Below are 8,064 nucleotides of genomic sequence, written 5' to 3' on the forward strand. Positions count from 1 at the left end.
ATCTTCATCAGGTCCCTGGGGCCAAGTGTCTGCCTCGCCCTGACATCTGCCCCTTGGGGCAGCATGAACAGCACTCTCATCTAGCATTCAGTCTGAGGCTCCCAGAGGTGTGGAGGCTTCTGGTGGTCAGCAGAGCCAAGAAGCAAGCTCTTGGGTGCCAGCCCCTAAGGCCTCCCCCTGGCCCGGAACCTGCCACAAGGCTGGGGCAGACTGCACCAAGTTGGGGGGTCCAGCTCGGTGGGTGCTCTAGGAGACCCTCCCCTTCTCCAGGGACACAGCCAGGGGGTCACAGCTCTGTGGGCCGGAAAAACTGGCAAAGAAGATTGGGATGGGGGGTGTGCACAGTCAGTACCACCAAGTCTGCCTCAGCAGAGTCACCAACTCCGTCCTGGTCAGTGGACCCCGTCCCCAGCCACCTGCTAGCCTCCTGCAGGCCTGACCTCACCCCCCTACATCAACCCATGCTTCCCCACAGCCATTGTGCAGGGGGAGAGGGCCTGCGGGAGCCTCTCCAGGCCAACCCCTGCTCAAGACCCTCCCATGCCCTGGGGCCTGACCTCTGCAGGCCCTCTGCCTCCTCCAGGCCATTCCTTTATAGCCTCCACACCAGCCCACCTTTCGTCCTTTTCCCTGCCTCCACCTCAAGGAGGCCCCACCATGGATAATTCCCAAGGCACCTCCCATGCCACTCTTGGGTACTGCCCACCAGCAGGGCCAGGACCACAGGGCCAGCCACCCCGGAGGGCTCCATGCAGGTCTTTAAGGGGTGCATGACTCGGCATGGAGCCCAGTGGCCTGAGCTTGGAGTGAGGCGGTTTCCCCCCCACTTCCCAAGACCCAGCCCCAGAACCGCTGCCCCTGTGGTGCCTGGCTATCAGGAGACTGGGGCTTGGTGCAGGGCCTCCCAGATCCCCTCAGGAGGGGAGGTTCTCTTTCTCAACCCTCTTCCTTCCCCAGCAACTTCCTGCCCCACAGTGGGCTCGGCTACCACCGACCACAGCATTTCACCCTCTAGTCACAGTCTCAGGACAATGGGAAGACTGGTTTCAGAGAGCTCCGACCCCAGGTGGCAAAGCTTTGGAGGCCAGGCACCCAGGATCCCAGAAAGGGTGGGGGCCTTGGAGACAGGCTCCATTCTTTGCTCCATAGTGGACCCCAAGAACTGCTCACTGTTCCCCGACCCCGGGGATTCTCACTGTACCCCACCACCAGACCAGAGACAGATCCCTGACAGAAAAGCCAGGTAGTGCCCTCCCCTGGGAGCTGCAGCCCATGGTCTGGAACCAAACTGGTCTGGGGGGAGGTTATCACGTCTCCTGCCCCCATGACCCACCCCCACATAGCTCGCTGTGACAGGGAGCTGGCACTGGGGATCCTGGCCCTGGCCTGTAGCAGGTGCACAGCATCATGATAAGGTCCCTCAGAGGAGCATATTGCTCCTGAGCGGATGTGAGAGAAGACAGGAGGCAGAGGGGAGGAGGACCGTGTGGGGGAACGGTGACCAGCTGGGGATACAACACAGACAAGGCCCTGGCATGCGGTCGGGAGCAGGGCAGCTGTGCAGGGCGGCTGCAGCCTGTGCCTCTAGCGCCAAGCACCATCAGCCCCGACAAGAGCTGGGGGGTCAGCAGGGAGGCCTTGGTGGCCTGACACCAACCACTGGGGCTCTGAGGCCAGGTCACTACCAAGCACCCTGCTCAGCCCCAGATGACCACCTTGCATTCTCAGAGGTTTAAGGCCTGACAGTGACTAGCAGTGGGAAATCACCTCCCATCTTGGGCTGAGTGGTAGGAGACACAGCCACTCCACCTTCTGCCTGCCCAGCTGACCACTGACCTGCCTGTCAGGGCCTGGATCCCCGTGCTACATCTGCCCTGCCGTGAGGGGACCCAGGGAGTTGGCACAAACTGCTCATCCCTTTCTGGCCCCAAATAGGAGGAGCGGAAGCGGCTGCATCAGGGAGAGATGTTGTTCCTGACGTTGTTCAGGAAACAAGGTGGGCGCTGAGTTTCTGGCATACCTCCCTCTCGCTCTGACACTAGGCAGTCCTCCTCACACCTGTCCAGTTGGGGCCTCTAGGTCCTTCCTCATAGTTGTCCTGCTGATTGCACATCCAACTCTGGTGGCCCCCCTAGGGGACTGGCTTCCTGGGACTCAAAGACCAGGTTCCCAGAGTGGCCTGTAGTTCAGGGGAGCCCAGGCTGACCTCAGCCTTGGCCCTAACATATGTCTCTAGGAAGGAATAGCCACAGAGAAAGGAACCACTTCCAGTTACGGTGGGGACCCAAGGATACCCCAGCTCAGTGTCCCATCTGTGCCATGCTGGGACCACTGAGGGCCTCTGCAGCCCATGGCTGGGCCCGGGTGGCCGGCTGGGCTGTGGGGCTACAATGGAAAGCTTTCAGCAAGGTTGTGGCACAACCACCCCTGATTATCTGATTGGCAACTCCGCCAAGCTGGGTGGCAGAGGCCTTCAAAGATGACAGAGCACATTTGTGTCAGACGCTGAGCAGACAGTTAAATGTAGGCAGGTAGCAACAAGCCAACCTTAAAGAAGGCCCGGCCCCGCCCGCAGAGACCTGCCCATCCGCTGGCCCTTCAGGCCTTCAGGAGTTTCTGTGATGCTCCTCAGGGGACTTCCCACTGGGAGAGCCTACATGCACCCTCCCCACCTCTGTGCCAGGTCTAGGTGGGCAGTATCACTCAGATATGGCCCTGTCCTTTGAGAGTTCTCAGCTGGGCAGGGGAAGGCAGGGAGGTGAACATGATGACCAAGGAGTGGAGTGGGGGGCCCAGAGGAGGCACCCAGATGGGGGGGGTGGCAAGCAAGGGTCCCCCAAGCACCAAGCAGGACAGATACTTAGGCTTTTCATTAAATGGCTTAAAAAAAAGAGATTTTATTTATTTATTTGAGATGAAGGGGGAGCATGATGAGCAAGGGGAGGGACAGAGGGAGAGGGAGAGCAAGTTCCCTGCTTAGCAGGGAACTCAACTGGGGGCTCGATCCCAGGACACTGAGATCACGACCTGAGCTAAAGGCAGACGCTCACCCACTGAGCCCCCCAGGAGCCCTCATTACACTGCTTCTGAGGGAGGCTGGCAGGGTGGGCCAAGGGCTGAGCGGCTACCTGTGGCATCTGCAAGTTTTGCCCTCCAGCCTGTAGGCCTGCCTACTCCTGGGGCCTGTGCTAACCTGGGACTGGTGCACAGAGCACCCAGCACATACGGAGCAGCAGAGGGTGGGGGTAATAGCTTTCTAAAGGATTCCACCTCTGCTTCAGAGGCAAGAGCTAGAGCAGAGAGAGTGGCAAGCTGCCCAGGCCCCCAGCCAGAGCCTCATGTTGACCGTGGGAGCATGCCACAGCCCCATCCTGGCCTCCTGGGCCCCAAGGCTGACCTCTGACCTTCTGCCACTTCGCTGGGGGCAGCCAGCAGTGAGGGCTAGAGAATGACCGGCTCTTACTGCAGCTCAGGGCAGTAGGTGGGGCCTCAGGCAGCTCAGGATAGGAGGCCACGTGTCTCTGGAAGATGACAGAACAGGGTTGCTGGATTGCAACATCACCTCAGGAGAGGCTGGAGCACATCCTCAAAATGAAGCGGTCTGTGAGGGGCCAAGGGCCGGGAGGCCTTGCCTGGGCCTGGGGTGCTGCTTTGCTGGGGCTCCTCAAGGGCCTTAGGATGCCTACAGGGAGGGCTCAGTGGCAGCATCTCATTTACATTCCCCAAGGATACAGGAGTTAGAACTGGTTTTACCCTATTTCACAAGGAGGGAACTAGAGTGTCGAGGATGCAGGCTGCTCTGTGCTGGTAGGGAGGCTGCCCTCTGCCTCCTGACAGAGGCTCTGTGCCAGCCCGAGAAGCCCCCAGGAAGCCTGTGGGCCCACAGGAGAACCCACACCATCACAGCGCACACACCACCTCTGGGGCTGTCACGCATCAGTGTGGCTGACCCCGGCGGGGGGGGGGGGAACTCACTCCCTCTGCAGGCTCCAGCAGGCAGGCACCCACACCCCACCCAGTGGCCTGGAACAGGCATGCTTGGCAGGAGGCCATCCCCTCCCTGGGCTCAGCAAGCGCGCAATAAACATCTGATTCACAAGGAAATGGAGGGCACTTCTCGGAACCAGAGTAGGGCCACAGGGGATAGGGTGTGGATATCACAGGGGTGCTTTTCAACTCCTCAGACCCCTTGACCTCCCCAGGACACTGACTCCAGTGACCGAGCAAGCTCACACCATGCTAGGAGACCAGCTGGCAAAGAGTGCTAGAACCCGACATGGAAAAAAAGACAAATAAAAAACCTGAGATGGCCAGCCCACAGGGGCCAAGGGTCAGTCACTGCTGGACCTTGGGCCAGGAGTGAAGGAAACACCAGTCCTGCCAGCAGGTTCCATCATGGTCTATAATCTGGGACAGGGGTGAGCTGGGGGTGACCATTCAGATGGCCTTGGGGCTGGAACCTCAGAATCTCTGGTGCCTGGGCAGACCGAAGGAGGTGAAGGGGGACCTTTATCGCCTTGAGCAGAGTAAGGTCCACCCTAATGAGAGCCCAGCCGGGGCTGGCATTTCACTTGTATTGTTCCTAGCGTTAAGGAGCAGCTCGGAGCCTGGCCTCCAAGGCCAAATCCATCAGTGTGACCCAGAGCCAGGGGCTTCTATCACCTGAGGACCAGGAAGGATGTCTCACTAAGGAGGCTCAGGTCTCCTGGTATCATCCTGTCCACCCTCTCATGCACAGGCCCTTGGGGGTGGTGAGGAGGGGGTCAGGCAGCGCCACTGGGCCTGCCCACCCGAGGCTACACAGAGCCCAGAATGTTTTCCCCACTACCTTTGGGATGTAGGTGGCCCACATATGGCTCCCCAGCCCATGAATGTCAGGGCCACTGGAGAGATCCGGAGGCCTTTTGGAGATAGGCTGCTGACCTCGGGGGGAGGACTTCACAGCATTCTGAGAGCCCCTCCCGCTGCCTCCCAGGCCCCCTGCCCCTTATTACATCGCCACCATCGCCTGGTCCATGTCCTCACCTTACCCAGCGCACACCAGGCCATTGTGGTCAAACTGGTCTGCCACTCTCCCCACTGCCAAGGCTTTGGCTCAGTCAGTCCCTCGCTCCATGGCTGTCACCAGGGCTCAGAGAGCAGCCCTCCTCCTCTCTGCAAACCCTGCATCCACAGGCCACCAGCAACCCACCTTGCCCAGCCAGGCTGCCCGGGGCTGGTCCTGCTCCCTGGGGTTATTTAAGGACCACATACGCCCGTGCCTGGGACTTACTTAGGTCATCAAGCCTCAGTGTCTCACCACAGAGCTCTAAGAACAGACGTCAGGAGGATCCAAGTGGCTCCCAATCCTGGCCACTCCTGATAGATGCAGGCCTTTGCCTCGAGACCCAAGTGGGCGGGGACTTGGAGCCTGCCCTTTGCCCTAGGCCTCTCCTTGTGTGACCTCACCCTTGCTGTCCAGTCTAGAGGACCAGTGAAAGCACCCCCAGTGGCTCAGTCACTGAACACCAACCACTTGCCACCACTGGCCCCTTGTCTGCGGATGAGGTAGACACTCAACCCCCACGCTCCAGACAAAAAAACCAAGACTCATTAGCGAGAGACCTTCTGGCCAAAATCATATAGCTGATACATGGGGGTGACCAAGTTCAAACCCAGGACCCCACCCCTCTGTGACCTAGCTGGGCCACTTGGTCCGTATTCCCTCAGATCTCTTGTTCTCAGGGCTGCAGATGTGCCTGCATCCACATCGGGGGGAGGGATGGCAGGGGCTACCTCAGCACCTTACTTCCCCCTGTCCACGTGAACAGAAAGGAAAGGCCAAAACAGGTTTGCATCCCACCTACCCACCTCCTATCTCTCCCAGGCCAGCCTCCTTAGTGGGTTCTTTCCTGACTCTGCAGGCCTGAGGAACTCCCTGAAAGGGCCAGGACCTGGCAGCACCCCTCTTCCCAGACAGTTGACAGGGGCTGCCCTGGACCATCTATCTGTCTGCCCCCCTGCCTGCTCCCTCTGCCCAGGGTCTGCTCCAATATGGGACAGAGTCAAGTTACAGGAGTGGGGGGAGGGAGGGAGCTAGTGATTTCAGGAGGTGATGGAGCCCAGCTCCCTCCTCTGCTTCTGAAAAGCCTGGCCCAGAGAGGACAGGGGGCTGAACTGAGGCCACACTGAGTCTGTGCTGAGCTGCATATGACCCTAGAATTCTGCATCCACTCCAGGATTTGCCATGTTTCCTCAGCCCTCCGACCACTGAGAAAAAATTTGACAACTTTCATCATCACCACCGTTGCAAGTAACATCTCCTGAGCCTACTTTGTTTTGGGGACTGGCTAGATGCCGCAGAAGCAAGATCACATGTGTGCCATGCACAAGGGCACCCTAGCAGTCCCACAGAGTGCCCTCATCTCAGGCCGGGGCCGCTTCTGAGGGGTGTTTTACATCCTATGGCCATCCAGGCCGCAGGCACAGACATCACCAGCATTGGCAGATGAAAAAATGAAGGCACAGAGAGAGGCTGTGAGGCACTCATGGTCACAGAAGGTGGCAGAGGGAGTGGGCTCCAACTGACCACTGCAGCAGGGCTAAGTCGCCAACACCCAGAGGAAGCAGACTAGGTCAGCACCATTTCTCAGGGAAGCCAAGGCCCAGAGCAGCAGGAAACAGCTGGGTTGCTGGGAGGGACCCAGCCCTCATGCCAGGGTCCATCCCCAACCCTGAGCTCTCCCATCCCCTCTGCCATCCTCTCTGATTGTCACTGTTCCAAGTTCCACTTGCAGACTCCCCAGGGCCACGGGGCTATCCGTCACTCACACTTCAGTGTGAATCAGCTCCCAGAGGCAGCTTTCCTCCTACCTTTGTTGAGTGGGCTGAGGCAAGGGAAGTTTGGATTTCCAGGACGGGTAGGGGGAAATCCCCCCCCCACCCCAGCCTTCAGAGTCCCGGTCCAGGGGATTGCATGTGGTGGGGGCGGGGGGGGGGTCGTGGGGGGTGCCGTGCAGCCCATGAGCCCCAGGGGCCTGGAGAAGCGGGGAAGGGGCGGGGAGCAGAAGGACATGAGAGACGCGGGACAGACGCCACGCCGCCGCTCTCCACCCCTAGGCCTCCGGGGCACACCGAGCGCGCGCCCGACCCCGCACGCTTCCCCGGGCAGCGGAGCCGAGGGCCTTGGCCCCGGGGACCCCGGCCAGTCCGGGGGACGCGATCGCGCCCCGCCAGTGCCTTACCCGCGAGGCTCTGCTCCCGGCCCGCGGGCCCTCCGTCCCGGCGGCGGCTCCCGGCTCCGCCGCCAGGCTCTCCTGCCCGCCCGGCCCGCAGCCAGGCAGCTGGGGCCCACCCGGGTCCGCCCGGGTCCGCCCCGGTCCGCCCCGTCGGCCTGGCCACGCCCCCTCCGGGCCCGCCCCAACTAGGCCCCGCCCCCATCGGCCTGGTCCCGCCTCCCGGGCTCCGGGCCCCGCCCCCATCTGCCGGCCCCGCTGCTCCCAGTCCCCGCGCGGCCGCGCGAGGAGCCGCGTTCTCTCCCCGCCTCGGCTCCCAGGGAGGAGAAGGCCGGCGGCCGCTGGCGGCGTGAACAGCGCACAGTAGGTGCTCAGTAAATTCAGGCTACTGAACGAATGAGCCGTGTTTCTGTTCCCTGTGCGAGACCGTGCCCGGGACACCCGGTGGTCCTCCTGGAAGTGGCGTTGCCCACCCCCATCCCCCCATTTTGATCCTGCAGAAGGAGGCTCTGTGTCCCTGACCCCACCCCTGCCTCTGGAGTCTGATTCTGACTAGGAGGTGTGGGCAGGGGCACGGAATGAACCCTTCCTGACAGAGGAGGTACTTGCTGGGAAGTGAACCACTGGAACCTCGCCCTTGTGGGGAAGGAGCCTCCCTTGCACTTTCAGGTGCTTCCAAACCGAGACATGCGCTCTCTTGGACCCCGGGTCTGGCTCAGGATACTTTTCACTTTGCCTCCTGGGAAGCTCCCAACCGACAAGGCCCCTCCGCGCACTTGAGGAAGGGAGGGGGTACTGCAGTACAGTTTTATTTTTTTTTAAGATTTTATTTATATATTCATGAGAGACA

The 8,064-nt window shown here is 60.7% G+C and overlaps 1 protein-coding gene across 3 annotated transcripts in view; it reads right to left on the bottom strand.

Annotated features, from left to right (window-relative positions):
* SH3BP2 (SH3 domain binding protein 2) overlaps positions 1-7,364 on the bottom strand; it is a 34,016-nt gene extending 26,652 nt beyond the window's left edge. Inside the window, exon 1 of one of the 3 annotated variants that reach the window (XM_072803800.1) lies at positions 7,224-7,364. The gene's annotated coding sequence lies outside the window, so the exon portion shown is untranslated. Of the gene's footprint in view, positions 1-5,272; positions 5,362-7,223 lie in introns of those variants that run through there. The other 2 variants (XM_072803795.1, XM_072803796.1) reach the window with 2 other exon arrangements.
* Between the last annotated feature and the right edge of the window lie 700 nt (positions 7,365-8,064).

This window comes from Canis lupus, chromosome 2, assembly GCF_048164855.1.
Source record: "Canis lupus baileyi chromosome 2, mCanLup2.hap1, whole genome shotgun sequence".
Taxonomy (NCBI): Eukaryota; Metazoa; Chordata; class Mammalia; order Carnivora; family Canidae; genus Canis; species Canis lupus.